The 19591-nt window shown below is 43.8% G+C and overlaps 1 protein-coding gene across 4 annotated transcripts in view; it reads right to left on the bottom strand.

The window, feature by feature from the left end:
• The window catches only part of Msra (methionine sulfoxide reductase A), a 329701-nt gene that overhangs the window by 129675 nt on the left and 180435 nt on the right, over positions 1-19591 (bottom strand). The gene's annotated exons all lie outside the window — the stretch shown is intronic.

The raw sequence follows: 19591 nt of genomic DNA, 5'->3' as shown, positions 1-19591 counted from the left end.
TATGGGCAAATTGCAATCAGCCTAACTTTCAGTGGTCTCGTGCACATGCATGCTGCCCTGACCGATGAGACGTTATTAATAAAGGAAGAGATGAGTATGAATTAAAGCAAGCCTTGCTTAATCACATTAATCCACAGCAAGTCAAAGGCTTCAATTTTCGAAATAATTTTGGGCTTAATGCCTCGGAGATGGGCAGCCTGCTCCATTGAGGAAGCAGCTGGTCCAATTTGAGCTCCATTGTGAGGGTAGAATTGTCAGGTCCTCATAGCAACACGGAAGCCTGACAGTTTTCAGGACGGGACCAGAAGTACAGAGACAAAGGAAATCGCGAGACATTGAAAGGGTCCTGAACAATGACAAGGCGGCCTTCTGCAGGGTGGATTATATATGATTACCAAACTCACTGCCGGCATGGGTGTTGTGCTCTCTCGGGCCCCTGCAGCTGCTGCAGGATGCACACTCAAGGACCCACTACCAGGAGTTACAGACTAGAAAAAGGCTGGCTTAAGGCAACAGAGCAGCAACCACTGTACAGTTGCCTCCCTCTGCTCATCTAGTCCACACACAGCAGTGTGCTAGTCATCAGACAGCTACTGTGGGACATCTTGTGACCGGCGTGCACAGTATATGACAGTTGCATGTCTGAGTACAAGGAACTTCCTCTCCAAGTGGGACTGTGGTTTTCATAACAAGATGGCTACCTATGTGATGAAACTAAAAATGTAGGTTAGAAGGAAACATGTTTCAAGCTGTGTGTCTGGATGTGTAACTCTAGCTGTGAGACACAGAAGTCAGTGTGTGTTCTCAGGGTCTTTCTGTCTTCAGGAATCAAACCACCATTCCAAGTCTCCTGTTTCAGAGCTTAGAAATCAAAGTGGACCAGCTCTGCATTGCTCGCAGAGCCCCCCAACACTCACACCGAGTAGCAAGGCTACTGAATGAGGGGGAACACCACAGACCCAGGGTCAAAAGCTCAGCTTAATTTCTTAAAGTTAGCTGTGACTATTGTCAGTGTTATGAGTGACTTCATCTTTGACCAAGGAAAAAGAAACGTTTTCTGCCATTTCCTTTCTCTTTAAGACTCCAATCTCCCAGAAGTCCCAAGTGCCAGAAAAAGAAAGCGTATTGAGACTCAGACAGCAGAAGTATTACTAACCCTCTCCAACAAGGCTTGTGCTGAGGAAATAAGGCCTGACCTGCTGACACAGATGACACATGTAATTGTCTCCACTCTTCTCTTTAGACAACTGTAGATGTCTGTTCCAAAACTCAGACCTGAGGGAATGACTGTGAAGTTATTTCATCTATTGTATAATATGTGTGTGTTCTCCTTGGGATGCTTGGCTAGGTGGGGTTATATTCAATCACTTTACTTTCATGGCTTGACCTTTTAGCACATAATGAGACATTTTTAGAAAAAGGATGCCTATCTATAGAAACAAGCAAAGAAAACATCAATTCTAGCATTTAGATGGAATGAAAATAGTAGATTTGTATATAATAACTTTGGTTAATTCTACTAACATGGTAGCTTTTGAAAGCTGTATAATAAATACATCCAAATAACATTAATTTTAATTAAGTGAAATTACTTTGCTGAGTCTTAAAGTATAGATGAATGGATGGATGGGTGGACAGATGAATAAGTAGGTGGATGGATAGAAGTGTTTATGGATGGATAAATGGATGGCTAACGGATGGATAGATGAACAGATGGATAAACAGAAAGATAAGTGTAAGCGTAGAAGGATAGAAGGGTAGATAGATAAAGGATATCTGGGAAGTTGGCTCAGAAGAGGGATAGATGGATGGATGAATGGATGAATGGATGGATGGATGGATGGACGGATGGATGGATGATATACGTAACAAATGGTGACATTGGTTGTTAGTTATCTAGGCATGCCTTATCTTAGGTAACAAAGAAAAGCTCACAGCTTCTCTAGATTGAGCTTGACCTAGGAGGTCATGCAGCTTAACCTCCCTCCTGGGTAAAGTCCCATAGTTTGACAAGAGTCGCTCTGGAATCTGCATCATGATTCTTAGGAAGGAGGATAGAGATATTTAAAAAAGCATTCACATCTAAATTCCTCCTAGTATACTGAAACCAGCTTCCTATTCTCTTTCTCCAGTGTTATTCCCTTAAAAAAATGCTAACGATCTTGCCTCTTGCCCGGCAGTTTTTCTAGTACTTAAAAACAAAAACAAAAACAAAACCTGCTACTGCTACCTCCCACTGCTCTCTCCTCTCCTACCACATTGAGACAAGCCTTTGAGGACAACAACATGTTAGATGACTTTTGGACTTAACAGAAAAACCAGTTTGTAATTCAGCAAATCTCAAACTCCAAAGTCATCCTTCTGTCACTGCTCTGTGATAACGGAAGTGGCCTTGTGAATGGTCCCTTAACATTATGGTCTGATATTAAGCTTCATCAGTAGAAGCCCATGGAGGAAGATGGGGGATGAAGGAAGTTTTCTTCTGGTTCTGAGGGTTTCGTGCCTCAGACTCCTGCATGGTAAGCTTGTTCCAGCCCTCATGTTTACAAAGTAGTTTGCTTTTAGGAGGCCCAGGAGGATCTATGAGGGTCACCTTCCAACATCGGGATAGGAAGTCATTCAGCTAATACACTGTGTTAATGCACCAGAATGTAAACCCCAGCTCTGCTTAAAATCATTTATGTTTTCTACAAACAAACATGAAAAATCACTGTAGGGGAATACAGATATAGATAGCTCAGTGGCTAAAAGCACATATTGCTCTTCCAGAGGACCCAAATTTGGTTCCTAGCACCCATGTTGGGCAGCTCACAACTCCCTGTAACTCCAAATCTAGGAGATCCAACATTTTTGGCCTTTTCAGACATCTGCTCTCATGTGCACACATACACACAATTAAAAATAATAAAAATAGACTCTAAAAATCTATCTAAATTCAAACTTCCTCGGTTTACAAGAATACTACACTCCAATTCACAGTGGGTAAACAGAAAATGTCATCTAGATGTGCATACTTACCCCCAGTCTCCTGACCACACTCTCCATTCAGCACAGCACTAGGTATGGTATCAGCAGTCCTCTTATGGTCATGGCTGGCAGGAGTTATAGCTCTGCTCATTCTGGGCAATGTCCCACATAAGAGGGACCATTCCAGGGATGCTAGCGAGGAAAGGATCAGAGTGTACACTTTCCAATATATAAAATGAAAATATTATGGAAGTACAGCTAGAAAAACGTGAAAATGTATCTACTTCAGTGGAGAACATGTTTCTATGGCCATGATGCTAACAAGGTTTACTGGTTTATTAAAAATATATTATTGATGCAGATAAGAGACAAAGAGACTGTAGTATATGGAGGAAGGTGGCAGGGAAAGCTAAGTTTATATGTTCAATTATAACCATCATTAACTTTGTTGTTTTATTATAAAACTTACATAAACTCACAGCAAAAGATTAAGCCAGTCAATGGATGGAAGGGGAGACCCTTGAGGCCCTAACCCTAGCTGAGGAACCATAGGCAATTGGTGGTTGCTGGCAGAAGGGAGTCATTTTTCTTCAGTGGTGTAGCCAATAAAGAACCCCACATGCCTGCTCATGCAAGCAACCCTAAATAATGTCAATGGATCATTTAGAGGAAGGGGAGAGAGGAAAAACCCATGGAAGTAAAAGGTCACTCCATGGTAAGATGAAGGAGTTCAGAGAGGGGAGGGAGTAAGAGTGGGTAATGCCAGTGAAACAACAGAATTATTTGTATGAATGAAATTGTCAAAGAATACATAAAAATGTTTTATGAAAAGAGACATCTCAGTGGGTAAAAGTGCTTGCAACAAAACATGATGACATAAGTTCAATCCCCAGAACATGCACAAGAAGGAAGGTGAGAATGGACTCCCAGCGTTACCCCTTCTCCTCCCCTGCACATCAGAGAAGAGGGAGAGCGACAGAGGCTTGGCACGCTCCCTTTCTTCTTCCTGGGTCTCCTTCCTGAAAAAGAATCTGAGTGTGACTGCTCATGTCTGCCCTGAAGCGCAGTCTTCCAAAGCCATATCTAAATTCAGAACATCGAAGGATGGACTTTTCTAGCTCTTTTAATTTCTCCCAAATGCCTTAGCATTGACTGTAATCTAGATACAATGCTGGGCTTTTCTCATCATTCAGTCACTATGGCCAGACGTGGATTAATGGAGGTGAAGGTAGGCTGGGTAAGGGTGAAAGGTGGGATGATTCATCAATAAGACATCAATTTCTATCTTGTGTCTCACACATAATAATTCACTATTTGGTCTCTTAGGTTGAGAATGCTCCATTTGGGGGTAGGGAAATGGCATAGCTTGCAAGAATAAGGATCTGAGTTCAAATCCCAAATCATTACTGATCACTGAGCATAGAGACAGTAGGATCTGGGTTTTTCTGGCTCCAGGTTCAGGAAATAAGGTAGAGAGAAATAGAGCAGGACACTTGACACATAAATATACAGTACACACTCTTTCTCAGGCATACACAGGTGGTGGGGGGTACAGAGAGATAGAGAGAAAGACAGACAGACAGAGAGAATATGTAGCCTTTAAAAGTATACTCAGGTGTTTATCAGATGTTTAAGTAGGTTTGCTATCCATAGGATAGCCCACATTCAGACTTGCCTGCTTGCTTCCTCATGAGATGTACCATGCAATATTTCTCTGCCCTTGTCATATCCAGTACACTGGGCATAGACATGATACTATCACTTTGTGTAGGCTGAATTATCTCAGCATGAATTCTCATAGACGGTGCCGTGTATCACAGCATATATCTAATTAGGAGATATTCTGCACATTGTCAGTTCTACACACAAAAGGATGCTCTATACATCATATGTAGGGTGACAGTAATCACAATTGTTAACTTAATGAAATGTAGAATCACCTGGGACAAGGACCTCTGGACATGCCTTGGGGGAGTTACACTGATTGAATTAACTGATTAGGGAAGATCCTGTCAGTTGTGGGTACCACCATTCCTTGGGCTGGGGTCCTGGACTGTATAAAATGGAAAAAGCAAGCTAAGCACATGCACTATCTCGTTCTAGTTGCTGACTGTGGGTACTAAGTGACCAGTTCCCTCAAACTGCTGCTGCTTTGACTTTCCTGCCAAGCTAGGATACATATTTTTTAACTTTTTATTTATTCTTTGTGTCTTTCATATCATGCATCTTGATCCCATTCATTTCCCCATCACTTTGTTTCTGCCCTCTGCCCTTGCAACCCCCCAATAAAATAAAATTTAAGAGGAAAAAAAGAAAAGGAAAAATGTCATCACTGAAGCTGTTGTATGACACAGTGGCTCACGCAGTAAACCCTTTTGTTCATACATCTTTTCTTGCAAATGTTTATTGCAGCCATTCGACTGGTTCAAGGCCTCTAGTTTCTGCTACACTTTTGATGTTGGGCCCTTAGTAGGACTCCTCTTGGATAACTTGTCGTTGCCCTGTGTCATGGAGGTCCTGCAGCTTTGGGTCTGTAGGACCCGCCCCTTCACATGCTCCAGCAAATCACAGATTGGGTGGGTGTTGGGGTGGGCCAGCTCTTAACCCTGGTTTTGGGCCTGGGCAGCTGCACCAGCTCCCCCCTGTCCTCACCACCAGGGGGAGCGCTCCAGCATTGCCTGGCTAGTTCACCCTTGCATACATTAGCAAGGGGTGGGGTTTTCACATCCTCAGGGTCCATTCTCCCACACTGGGACCTTCAGGAACAGCTGTACTGTGTTTCCCAGGTGAGGTTTAAGGGTCATTCTCCCAAGTGTTACAGCTGGGAGAGGCAGGGACAGCTTTCCCACTCTTATGACCTTAGGACCAGCTCTCCCACCCATCACAGGGGATGAGAGGGGGCATCTCTCCCCTGCCCACACCACCAAATGGCAGATGAGGGTAGGGCCAGATCACCCATGTTCACATTCTTAGGGCCAGTTCACTCGTACCCCTATCAATAGGGTCAGCTCTGATGTGTTGCCCCAGCTGTTGTCCTGCAGCTGGTAAGGGGGAGGGTTAGCTCCTTCACCCACCACAGATGGCAGGGGCCGGGTGGGTATATTCTTGAACTGTGAGCTGAAATAAAACTTTTCCTATTGAATTGTCTCTGTCGGGGAATTTTTCACAGCAACAGGAGAAGAAACTGAGACATGTAGAGATGCTAAGAGGAACTGGAAGATATAAGTGACCATAGATAGCAATAAATCTGTCAAGTGCTCTCAGCAGAGAGACCATCACCTGAGGACACCACTTCATCAGAGGTTGCTACGCAATGAGGTTTCTGACTCAACAGTTATCACTATGTGAACAGTAGACGAAAAGTTAAAAGCACAAGAAATAGGAGCTGCACACCATCAACACAACAACATGTAAGTGTTTAAAAAGAACGGTGATGCTCTAACCCATTCGCTTGCCCTTGAAGTCTTCATGTAGCCGCAGTAACGAACATGGAGATCTGGTACTCCTAGAGATTCCCTCACCCCCTTTCAATGATGATCTCTTACCTTACCCTGGTCTGCTGAAGCGCAGCGGTCACTGTGACTATAGACTACTTCAATTTTTCTGAATTAAATAATACAATATGTGCTTTTTCTTTGTTTGGTTTTTCCCACAGGAAAAATGTATTTGAGAATAACTGTTTTACGGCTCCCCCATGTTGCTGAAACCTTGATTTCCTCCACCCGCTTTTTTGCTGAGTAGTGTTTCACTGAATGGATATACCAACGTTTGCTTACACATTCACCTGTTGATAAATATTTAGGTGGTTTCTAGCTTGGGGTTGTTACAGAACTAGATACTATCAACATTTCTAAATGTAACATTTTAATCTAAATGTAAATCTTCATTTCTCTTTGGGAAATGTAGAGGAGTAGGCTTCCTTGGGCCATATGACTCATATGTATTAAACTTTATGTGACATTTCCAAATGGTTTTTGCCAAGTGGCCACATCATTCTGCATGGCAGAATGCAGGAGTTGCAGTTTGTCAACATCCTCATTAGTACTCAATGCAGACAGTCATTGTTTCCTAGCCTTTGGTAGGAGAGTATGTTCAAGTGTATATGGGGGCCATGGTACAAACGTAGAACTCAGAGGACAACCTTGTGTGTTTGTCCTCTCCTTCTATCTTTGGGTCTCTATTATCCCCTGAAGAGTATGCCCAGATAGCTGCCTTCATACTCCCAGGGATTCTCCTCCCATCTCAGTGAATGAGCATAGACTTGAGCTACTGTGTTAGGCTTTACTTGAGTGCTAGGGAATCCAATTAGGTCTCACCGAGCCATCTCCTTCCCTGACAGTGATTTTCTTCAACTTAGCTAGTCTAACAGAATGCTAGTAACAGATCAATGTGGTTTTTATTTACATTTCTCTGATGACTAACCATGTTGAGCATCTCAGGAAATATCTTATATGTTATCTGTAGGTCTTCTCTGATGACTTGATTCAGAGCTTTTGCCTACTTCCAAAAAGTTGTTAGTTTTTTATTACTAAGTTTCGAGCATTCTTCAAAAGGGTAAAGTGTTTATTCTTCTGTGGAGCAGAGGAAAAAATGGAACTTGCAGATGAACCTTTAGTCATTTCTGCCAAAGCCAGGAAAGTGAGGGTCTGAAATGAACAAAAGCTTCTGTTGCAGGGATGGAGTGAGATTCTTGCCAACTTCATGTTTGTGTGAAGAGCTTCCAGGCTGTGGGCAGGAACCCAGCTCACCTTTGAGCTTGGATACCTGGTCCACGCTACAGATTCCCACACTGTATCCCTCAGCCTTCTGGCCAATTCTCTCCTGTTGAGGAAAATTCCAAAGACCATGGTGAAGCAGGCCCTCAACTCTTCACACACAAATGAGCTAATGCTATGTGCAATGTCAAGCCCTCTTGTCAATGTTCATGCATTCAGAGACTCCTGGAGATGATCGCCGAAGGAACCTGGACTCCTCTGGCATCCTGCCCAGATGTTAGAACACAGCTGTTCCAATGTGGCTGCATGACTCCTGACTTGCTGATGGTGGCTCCCCCTCCATTACTGTGACAGTATCACAGGTGATGAACACAGAGCTGCCAACCACTACGGCAAAATTCTTTTATCTTTCTCTCTATAATTAAGTTTTGGTTAAAATTTAATTACATGAATATGGCAATGCATTCATTATGGATTATTTACTGTATTCCTTCAAAGGAAGGCAGAGTTTCTAATAAATAGAAATGTATCACCCCACCAAATGATATCACATTGCCTTTTAAAGATAATTTCACGTCTCTGGACATTAGCTAGAAGCAAGAAACAGCTGTTGATGGTAGAACTTATTTATTTATTTATTTATTTTGTTTTGTTTTAGCCTGGCTGTGCTAAAACTCATTAATTAAACTAGGTTGGTCTCAAAATCATAGAGACTACCTGCCTCCACCTCCTGAATGCTAGATTAAAGGCATGTGCCACCACACCTGGCTTACTTTTATATTAGTTATTGTTTATTCTTGAAAATTTTATACATGTATACAATGAAACATAATCATATCCACCTTCCATTTATTTCTCCCTCCAACTCTCCCAGTTACCCCACACAACACAGTTCCCATCTCAAGTTCATGTCCTATTTTAAAATAACCCATTAAGCCTAGGACTTTCTTTTATTCTTTGTAATAGAATCTTGCATTCTTGCATATCAATAGAAAGGTGCATACAGAGCAAAACAAATATTTCCAGACCTAACCCCTGATATACAACTTGGGTTCACACAGGAATGTACAGACCCCAGGAAACCTGAATCACTTCTGTTTGCTGGCACAATGCTACAAATCTACTTAATCTCCTTTGCTGCATTTAACAAATTCATGTGGTAGCCAAGAAGATGCTTTTCTCAAGTGGCAGCAAGATGATAGTCATGTTTGTTGCCCCTGGGTGGGTGCTGTGCCTCTTACTGCTCTGATGGATCCCTGAAATAACAACCTCTGTTGTCCATACACATGTATGTCCTGTGACCAAAACCTCACAGAATCAACATAAGTGACCCAGGAGTCGGTGGTAATATGTTTGGTTTTGTTTTGTTTTAAGAGGAAGGTCTATATCATAACATATTTCTGATTCTAAGTTCTGTTTCTTTAAGAAATGAAATTCCTTTAAACCTTTATTTTCCCAGTGAAGGGTCCACAAAGGACTATCGTACAATGGAACCATTTAAATGGCTCACTCTGCAGTGTGGTCTCTTTGAGCACAATTGTTTGGATGCATTCTACTCTTGCCCATTATATGAACACAACGTGTGGTGGCCAGTTGCATTCTGTGGGAACAATGTGCCGGCATTGGCTAGCACTTCGTTTTCAGCTGCCAATACAGACACTGGGGAAGCATTCAGACCTGGAGACAAATGACTGCTGAGGAACAGAGAGACGACCTGCGGGTGGGTTTCAGGGGATGTCTTATCTGTTCAGAGCCATTGTGTTCCAATCTGCATGTCTTCCAGAAAACTAAAAATAAGGGTGCCAGGAGGTGGGAGAAGGTTACCACTGTAAAACTGTGTCTCGACGGCTAGAAGTTGGATTATACTTGGATTCTAGGAAGGTAACATGAAACAACCCTCCTTCAGTTGGTTAGCTCTGCTAGGTATATGGAGATGGGATGCAATGGCTCAGTGCAGTCTGTTTAGAAAAATAGCATGAGCTGGGCATAGCAGTGCACATGTAATAGCAGCACCTGGGAGGCAGGGGAAGGAGGAGTGATAGTTTGGGGCCAACTTGGACTACAGAGTAAGTCCTTGTCACAATAAAAACAGTAAAAGAAAGGAAGAGGAGGAGGGAAGAAGAGAAAAGAAAATCACCTCTTAGAAGGAGTACTGGGTCCTAGAACTGTGTTAGACTCTCACTGTAGTCAAGGGAGAGCCTGGGACCATCTCACTTTTGAGACCTGAATTATTGTCTTTTCCTTCTTTCTCATGCAGAACTTGCTAGAGCACCTACTTGACCTAGAAACAATAGTTTACTGAGAACTTACTACACACCAGGCCCTGCTCTAAAGGACAGGGGAGGGAGGAGATAGATGTCAAGCAAGAATTAAAGTCCCAGGGCTAGGGTAATGATTAGTTGGTGAAGTGCTTGCCTTGCAAGCAGGAGGACTTACATGTTACAACTCCTGAAACCCATGTCAGTTCATGCTTGAAATTCCAGCTCTAGGTGACAGAGGCATGAAGATCCCTGGAGCTCAAAGGCCTGTTGGTCTAACCTAATTGGTGAGTTCCAAGCCAAATAAGAGACCCTATCTCAATGGAGGTCATCCGTGGACTTGCAGCTAAAACCTGAGGTTATTCTCTGACCTACGCATACACTGACCTGCACACACATGAACATGAAATCACCCGTATACATATAGAAAGAACTAGAGTAAGAAAGGCACCAATATGGCTGTGAGCATATGTAAAGAGAGAGGAGAAGGAGTGGGCATCACAGGAAGCCACCTCTTACATATAGGTCGATAATAGCCAGACCCAGGAGTAAATTCTCTCCGTATCTCCTCTACTCATTTTAGAAGTCATTTTTCAGCAATATACACTGCACTCAGATATCCTAAGTGTCAATAAAAGTGACTTCATGAAATGAGAATGAAGTGCCCTATTCTGTTTGAAAATGAATAAATGAATTGCTCGTTACAGTTCGCAGGCATGTTGTCTTCTCCATGAGGCCACAGAGTCTTTTAACATGACGCTGCCTGCTCATCCTCAAAGCTATTCATTTGCCTGTTTAAAGTATCCACTGTTTATTACACAGCACCAGGGCTTTGACAAGACTCCTACTCTAGCAGGAAAGGGCCACTGCAGTGTAGTAAACTCCATGAAGAAAGTCTGCCTGCCAGAGGAATGGGGTATGTGAGGGATACCCTCAACTCAGGGTTGATTGTGGGCTGAGGCATGGATCCTGGAGAGGGGAAGATAAATCAATACTTGATGCACTGAACAAGTCCACATCTGTGCTTCTGAAAGAAGGGATGAGGAATGCCTGGCTATGCGGTATTAATGGAAACGCTATACTGGATGGGTCACACTCCTGACATGCCTGTGAGGACACTACAGCAATACTCTTCTTCCTTGTTTGGAAGGTAAGGAAGGAACGATGGGAACCCCTACAGGAGTCAATCTTTGGTCTCTTAGCTGGTATAAGGGACTTTTAGGATGCAAACCCTAATTCTTGGAACACAGTTTGCATTTCTATAGCTCTCTATTGCTTTGTGGAACTGTGGCCATAAGGATAGGTCAGGTCAAATACTGGGCCCTGCTGCATTTCTCAGGGATGACTGGACCAGCTTCATCCCTGGAAAAGTGCAGCATGCAGCCTGAGTCACACGCTACTCCTGGGTCAGTGCCTAATGAAAGGACAGGCAGAGAGGAAAAAGCAAAACCTAGATACATCTACACTGCCTTATTGTCGCTCTCCAAAATTAACACTGTTTGTCTATGGGCTGTTGTCTTCAGGCACCACCCCATGCCCCTTTCACCCCCACCCCATGGTGTCTTTATAATAAGAACCTAAAGAAACTTCTCTTTCTGCTATTCTTCTGAATGGCAGAGAGTGTGTTTCACATTGTTTGGGACAGCCACCTAGAAGCATAATTACATGATTAAGCCCTATGTCCTCTCCAGGAAATGGCAGGAGCCATGATTACCCCACCCAGGAGGGGGTGGGGGTAAACAATATGCAATCAGGCTGTGGACAAGGTTTCCCACTGCAGCCCAGGACTAGGCTGGTCCTCATTAAAGGTGGAAGAGATACACTACTTATTCCTTCTATGTTCATATTAAGAAAGACAGCAAACTATAATCAGGACTATAATCAAGGCTGGAACAAAATACTGATTGCCCCTAATGACCTTATTATTCTACCATGGAATGTGTTATAAAAACTGGGCAATGTATTCCCATAGTTCTCTGAGTAGTGTACATATATGATGTATGTGTGGTTGATTGGGTTTAAATATGGTGCTCTGGGATAGAAGTCTCTCACCTCTATCTGTTCTGAAAGAGAACACATAGAAAAGCCAGGAAATAGAGTGTGAAGTCAAATAGAATATCCAGGGTCCACAACCAGACCAACAGAAGTATTAGCAAACAATAGGAGAGAGAGAGAGCAAGCCCAGAATACCACCCATTTTCAGGCCAATAGAAGTAAGTGAACAAGGTGTGAGTGATAACACTTAGCAGTTTGCAATGAAGAGCCTACTTTGAAGGCTTGAAAACATTTCTGGCATCATTCTGTCTGTTCTTCCAGGTATGAAGATATACAGATCACAGGGAAAGACAGTCTACACTATGCTAGTACATAATTGTAAACCCAAACAAGGAGACATTACTGTGTCTAACAACAAGGCCAAAATCCAGAATATAAAAACCTGTCAGTGGTCACACAAGGTTTGTGGGGCTGGGCATGAATAGAGAGAGATACAGGTAGGACATTCTAGAGCAGCGACACTATTCTTCATGGCATTATAATGGCTAATAATGTTCTTATATTCTGATCAAAGTTCAAAGATTGAAGATTCCCCCAGAAATGTGCGCGCGAGCACACACGCACACACACACACACAGAGAGAGAGAGAGAGAGAAAGAGAGAGAGAGAGAGTAGCCCATCAGCAAAACAAGTGTCAACAATGCCAGATGTGAGCAGGGTAGGTGGACAAGTGTTGGGAGAAGTTGGGTAACATGGGGAATCTATACACCTACCTCATGCTTCATTTTCCTGCAAGTTGTCATTTCTTAGGTAAAGTATGAACACATTTATGAAGGCAGAAACTGGTACTCTGTGTCACCACAATATCTGATGACTATATGAATAATCTTTAAAAGCATCTGTACCTGTGCTATATGCACATTAAGGATGCTGAATAAGTACTAATTTAGTGACATGCCATTTCAGACCACTGCACTAGTGGCCCAGGCTCAGTGGGGACAGACAGCTTTCATTTGCTAAATGTGATTCTTCATCCAAAGGAGCTTTCATTCTGTTGCAACTGGTCCAAATCACAGGGTGAACCTTCTGAATCCCTCGCTCACCTGCACATAGCTCTCAATTCTGCCATGCCTTTGGAAGGAGCCTACAATTATGGCGCGACCATTTGTCTTTGTTGTTTATTTTCAGTTCAAACTGGGAAATAAACCTCATAACTCAGTTATGTGTTCACCTCTGGCATGGTTGTGTGGTACAGACTCAAAGCAGGCAAGGCTCCCACATTTGGAACTTCTGCTCATCAAAAGGCATGTGCCCAACCAAGACCACAAGCAATAGAGCCCTGTCCAATGAGGGCTCACAGCAGGGGTAAGCCAGCCAGAGCAAAAAGCTGGCAGGGTATAGAGTGCTGCAATTTTGAATCCCCTGTCCATATTTCCTACTATGCATCCCCATGTCCCACAAAAGTTGCACTAGATCTCATGGGGTTCATGGACACAGATGAATATGTATAATTGCTATCCTCTCAAGGTAGTAGATGGCCATCCAAGCAAAGCCCACTGTGAGCTGTCTCAGGCAGAGCCTGGCTTCCTCTAGACTTCTCTGAAGTCACCAAGAGGCCCTTGCCTCTTGCTGCTCAGGACTCAAAAGTCCCTGGACTCTTCTCAAGCTATTTAATGTTTGTTTGTTTGTTTGTGTTTTCCATACTTAGGAAGCATGAGACCCCGACTTTAAAAGTATGTGTAAGAATCACCACCCTGGGCTCCCAACTGGATCCTTAAGCACTGCCAGGTTTAAGCATGTGGTTCTAACAAATGCCCAGTACACTGTGACTAGAGGTCTATGGTATGTGAGGCCATGCACAAGGGGTCATGGGAAAGATGAAAAGACACAGCACAACCTCAAGTAAGGGATAACTGATGGGAGCAGCCTTTACTCTGGTCAACTTACCAGCCAGCCCAGGGAAGCATTGCATTTGTTTGACTTGGGCAGACAGGAACATGTCTACCCAACCATGGAACTCTGCACAGTATCCACTTGTGCTTTCTCAGTCTTCTTAAGAGAAACACAGCAACAATGCTAATCAAAGACGCTGCAGTAGATGGGCCAGTACCAGTTCTAGCCATCACTTGTTGCTCACATGGTCTAGACAGACACTGTCCTACGTTCGTCTTCACAGTGGCCACAAAGTATGTGCCCTCTCTCTAGAGAGCTATTAAGAGAACCAAAGAAGCTGTTGTGGGAGGGGGTTGTGCATTTTTAGTGAGGCCGGGCATGTGGGGAACATACAACATAGTAGTCATTCTTCCCCTTCTCAAGCTCACATAGAAAGGCCACCTGGATGGGCTGGTGGCAACCTCATACCTCATTTGTAACTTCTACTGTGCATGCCAATGCTCACCGCTGCTGCACTGCTCTGGCTAGAGAGACCAGGGCCACTGACATGTGCAGTTGGAGAAATAAGACGATGTCATAGATTCGAGAGATGATCTCTAGGCCAAGGTGAGTCCCCTTCCAAATGGGACCCTATCTCTCATCAAACCTTGGGAAACCAGTCAGAGGGTGGAAGAATGGCCGCCTTTCTTCAACACTGTATCCAGGTTTTGAAAACTGTTTATAACGCTGTTGTAAATATAGGATGGTTGTATAGTTTTAACTATACAACAGAGAGGATAAGTCCAGATATCTGGGATGAAGGTGACCCAGAGGCTTGTCCCATGGAAGTGGAGATCCCATGGAAAGTTATTTCTGGTTCATGTCAGACCCTTGGGAGCTTATCCATCAGAAGTTTTCTTTGTTTTGTTTTGGTTTGGTTTTTTCCAATAAATTAGATAATAAAATTAAGTTGCTCCACATAGGCAACAGAAATTCAGAGAGCATGTTAATGTGCAAAAGGCCAGTGGTGATCAGTTCCTAGTGATGGATAAGCCAACTGCAGTACATCCAGAAAATAGAATATTATTCAACACTGAAAAGGGGGCATTGGTTGAGGCATGAACATTCATGAAGGATATCCTAGTTTGTTTCTCTGTTGCTATGAGGCACTGACCAAAAACAACTTGGGGAAGAAAACATTCATTTCATCTTATATTTCCACTACTGAGGGAAGTCAGGAAGGAACCTTGAGACAAGAACTAAAACAGAGAGCAGTGCTAGTGCTCACTGGCTTGTTCTGTTCCAATCACTTTATTACACAGCTCAGGCCCACCTACCCAGCGATAGCACTATCCACAGCAAACCAGATGCTCTCACATCAATCATATACCAAGAAAGTGCCCCATACCCTGGCCTACAGCTAGTCTGATGGAGGCAATCCCTCAGCTGAGGTCCTCTCTTCCCAGTAAGTCTAGTTTGTGTCAGGTTGAGCTGAAAAGGCTGCATACCTCATGCTTCCATCTTTAGAACATTCTGGAAAAGGCCAACCCACGCAGATAGGATCAAGTGCACTTTGGTGGTTGTCAAGGAGTAGAGGAGGGGGCTGAACAGGCAGAGTCCAGGCTTTCAGTGCTGTGGAACCATCCAATGCTATGCTGCCATGATGGGATAAGCCATTACAAATTTATCTAACCTATAAAATGTGTGGCTGAGTGGAAGTCTAATGTATCTTATCTGGGAAGGTGTATCCATGGTAACACATGCAGAGTTCTGGAGCAGGATATGGAAAATGGGGTGCTTGTAGGTGTGTGAAGGTGTGCTTGTAGGGGAGAGCACACCCTGAAGTCTCTACATTTCCCATTCAATTTTGATATGAAACTTCAATTGTTCAAAGAACACAAAAGTTTATGGTAAACACCAACTCTTGGAGACACCCACCCCCACCCCCGCACTTCACTCCCAGCACACAGCAGCCAAGCTTCCGGTACATGGCTTTGTCCACTTTAAACCCTGCATCACCGGGAACAAACAATTGTCCCTAAAACATTTCAATCTATCAAATACAGCCAAACAAGCCTTAAACAAGATAAGAGGTGAGTTGTTGTTGTTTTTCCTCATGCATAAAAAATACTCAGGTTCAGGCACATCCTCCCAGGGCAAGGTAGGTCCACTGACAACACATCTGACAACTCTCTACCTCCAGGACTATCAGTGAACACAGCTTCAAAGTACATAGGCTCACACACAGATGGGCCCAGGTCACTGGAGATCCTGTCACTTGTGTGAAAGATCTAGGACTCATGCAAGCGTAGCTGCTTTGTGTACAAGCCTGAAAACATGGCTGTTTTGGGTACAGCCCCTCCAGTGTGCTCCCAGGCTTGCTTTCTCTCTGCCCAGCCTCTCATTTGTAAGCGCCGAGTACTGTAGTGGAATTCTAGTAGAATTCTTATATCTAGGGTAAACATTAGAACAAAATAGTTGTTTTCTCTGTATCTAGGGCAAACATCAGAATGAATAGTTGTTTTCTAGAAGTACTTTGACCTTGAAGAAATCATTGTGGGAAACAGTGATTGTTTGCTGTTATCCATAGAGTTGTTTTTCTGAAGGAGCTCTACAGCCTTTGCATGACTTTGGTCACAAGACAGTACTGTATTCCTGGAGCATCTTGAATTATTGGGTACTGCAAAAGGACTAAAGTAACAGGGGTGTGATGATTTCCTTCACAAAACATACAGATCAGATCAGGGGCTTTGTTATGAGGAACAACTTTTGTATAACAATCAATAAGTACGCCCTTACATGACTGTCTGAGGTTCAGTTCATAGAGACTGTTCCTCCCTGTTGCCACAGGCCTAAATTCATCCTGAAGTGGCCTTCTTTCATCCATCATCCTGCACAACCCAGAACACCAACAGAGTACAGAGGATCCAACAGGTGCTGCTGTGTAGCAGGCCAGAGCATGGTGGTCTCTGGCCCTGTGTTAATGGACAAAGTAGATGCCTTCTGGGTCTTCAGGAAGTGTATGTGCCCAGAACAACATGGACAGTATGGAAGAAAGGCCCATCTTCCAGCTAGAGCATTTTGGATGTGGTTTCATGCTGGGCTAATGAGTAACATTTTTATCCATGGAACAGATTCTGATGCTTCATATAACTTTTAAAATTCGTCCTGGGATTAGCTGATAAAAACAGAAGCAGAAACCCACAGCTAAACACTGAGCCAAACTCCTGGAATCCAGTTGCAGAGAGGGAGAAGTGATGAGCAAAGGGGTCAAGACCAGGTTACAGAAACCCAGAGAAACAGCTGACCTGAACAAGGGGGAGCTCATGGACCCCAGACTGATAGCTGGGAAACCAGCATAGGACTGACCCAGATCCCCTGAACGTGGGTCTCGGAAGGCCTGGGCAATCTATGGGACCTCTGATCATGGAACCAAGGTGAACCCCTGGTACACAAAAGGACTTTGGGAGCACATTCCCCATAGGGGAATACTCCCTTAGCCTAGAGACACAGGGATGGGCCTAGGCCCCAAGCCAAATGACTTAACAGATTTTGATGATCCCTCCTGGAAGGTCTCACCCTCCCTGGGGAGTAGGTGGGGAATGGGATGGCAGTGGAGTCAGGAATGGGGGTGGAATGGGAGGATGGGAGGGAGAGGGAACTGGGATCAATATGTAAAATAATAAAAATAAATAAAATTTTAAAAAAATACTCATCAGGAGCTGGAAAATGAGAGACCACTCAGTTGGTGAAGTGCCTAATACAAAAGCATGAGGTCATGCATTTAATCCCAGAACCCACTCGAAAAAGCTAGGCATGCTGGCACATGCTTGTCATCCCAGCATTCAGAGGCACAGGAAGGGAGAGCCATTGGGTTCCATAGAAACCATTAACCTCATTTGATGAGAGTGACTCTTAAAGGAGGTGGGTGAGGCCTAGTGATAACACCCAAGGCCGTCTTCTGGCCTTTATGTACATTCATAAACATGAATGAATACACACATGTACACAGATTAAAAACAAAAACAAAAACAAACAAACAAACAAAAACAGGAGAGATGAATTCTAGGAACTGACTAACCAAAGAAAAAGAAATTTCTCATTTCCGTGGACCAGGGTCATCTAAGTGGCTCCAGAGGCTTGGCTGTGTTTGACAGGCAATTTTCAAAATTCTGGTTACTTTATGAAAGAAATTAACAGCTTTCATTAATAGGGTAGAGGCTAGAATGCATTGGGTGAGGCTTCTCTGCCAGCTGAGAGGACTCTGAGAATTGTGGGAGGTAGACACTGGTAAATGGCCATGACCCCTCTAGGGGCCACTCAGCTGCCTGGTTGCTTTCCTCCACAGTGGATGACTGTCACTCAGAAGGTGGGATAGTCATTGACCCAGATATTTATTTTTAATATAGCTTGCAGAGAACAACAACAAAGAAACCTTAACCTAAGGCTGTAAAAACTGTTAGTAATTTGGAAGTAATTAAGACCCAGGTCATCACATAAAACTGCCAGAGAAGCTGACTCCTGCCACAGTAAGGGTATCTTCTCATATGGCATTATGACTCCATTACATGTCATGTGAAAATTGCAGGGCAGGCCAATCCATCAGTGGATTTTGTAATTACATTTTAAGAAGTGCTTAACCTAGCAGCTTCCTCTTAATCTCCCTCCTAAATCTTTGAGAATATAATCCTGAGACAATGGATGAACAGCCCCTGTCCAGTTTGGACTTATAAAGGCTGCATCACTGATTGGTTCTTTCCATTTACATTCCACTTAAATGGTCCATTTCGAGAGTATCTTCAGAGATGCAAAAGTATCAAATATGCTTAACTACTTAGTTGGTGGCCTGGTGACCTCTGATCTGTGCCCTAACAAGGATTTAAATCATTCAAAAGAATGGGTCAGATCAAACGAGCCAGAGAAGGTCAAAATCTCAAGGTCACAGGGGGATGTATCCAGTGAGGAAAAAGTCATGAATCTCCTTTGCCACCCAAGGACATTCTCTTGGTCCATGGTGTGTGCTAGACTTCAGTTCTTTGATATTAACAAGAAAACTCTCCTCTTCTCTGACATTCACACTGGATTAAAGTATTTTAGCAAGACTCTAAACTGTGCGGGGAAAGTGGGTGAATTTGTTTCACCTTTGGGGACCTTAGGCATGGCAGAACCTTATATCCCTGAGACAAGGAGACCATATACCTCTGCCCGAGTCCATGGAAGAAGGACGTAGAGAATGACAAGGACACACCTGGACTCAGCAGTGTTGAGGAAGGTGGGTTTTACTTAGCCCGGTGGCTGTGCCTATTCATCAGGGCTAAGCAGCTGTGAGGGGACTCTTCCAGGTCAGGTGCTTAGGCTGTGCTGGTGGGAACCAGATGGGGAAGGGTGGGGTTGAGAGGATGATGTAAGGATGGCAGCACTCCTATGCAAGCTCTTCAGTCAGGCCCTCGACTCCATGTCCAGCTGCAACACCCTTGTCTTGAACACTGTCCACTGGGAAGCCCAGAACAGATGACCGTCCTCCATGGGGGTCACCTGCAGTTTCCATTTCTGGGATCAAGATGACTAAGGAAGGTGAGGACATTCAGGAGGAGGGAAGGGGAGCGGAGAGAGAACAATCAGGGTAAGCATGGTAAAATAGGTAGGGGGAGAAGGGGGAGAGTGAGAGAAACAAGGAGGGTGAATAAAAGCATGATGGGGGAGGGGAGACAGTGTCTGAGAGCCCTCATTCACATAACTCACAGCACTATATTGTCTCGGGGGTTCTGTTTTCAGGCATTTCTC

This window comes from Phodopus roborovskii, unplaced genomic scaffold, assembly GCF_943737965.1.
Source record: "Phodopus roborovskii unplaced genomic scaffold, PHOROB, whole genome shotgun sequence".
Classification (NCBI taxonomy): Eukaryota; Metazoa; Chordata; class Mammalia; order Rodentia; family Cricetidae; genus Phodopus; species Phodopus roborovskii.
The sequence above is the reverse complement of the archived record's forward strand: the minus strand, read 5'-3'. Positions and strand labels throughout refer to the sequence as shown.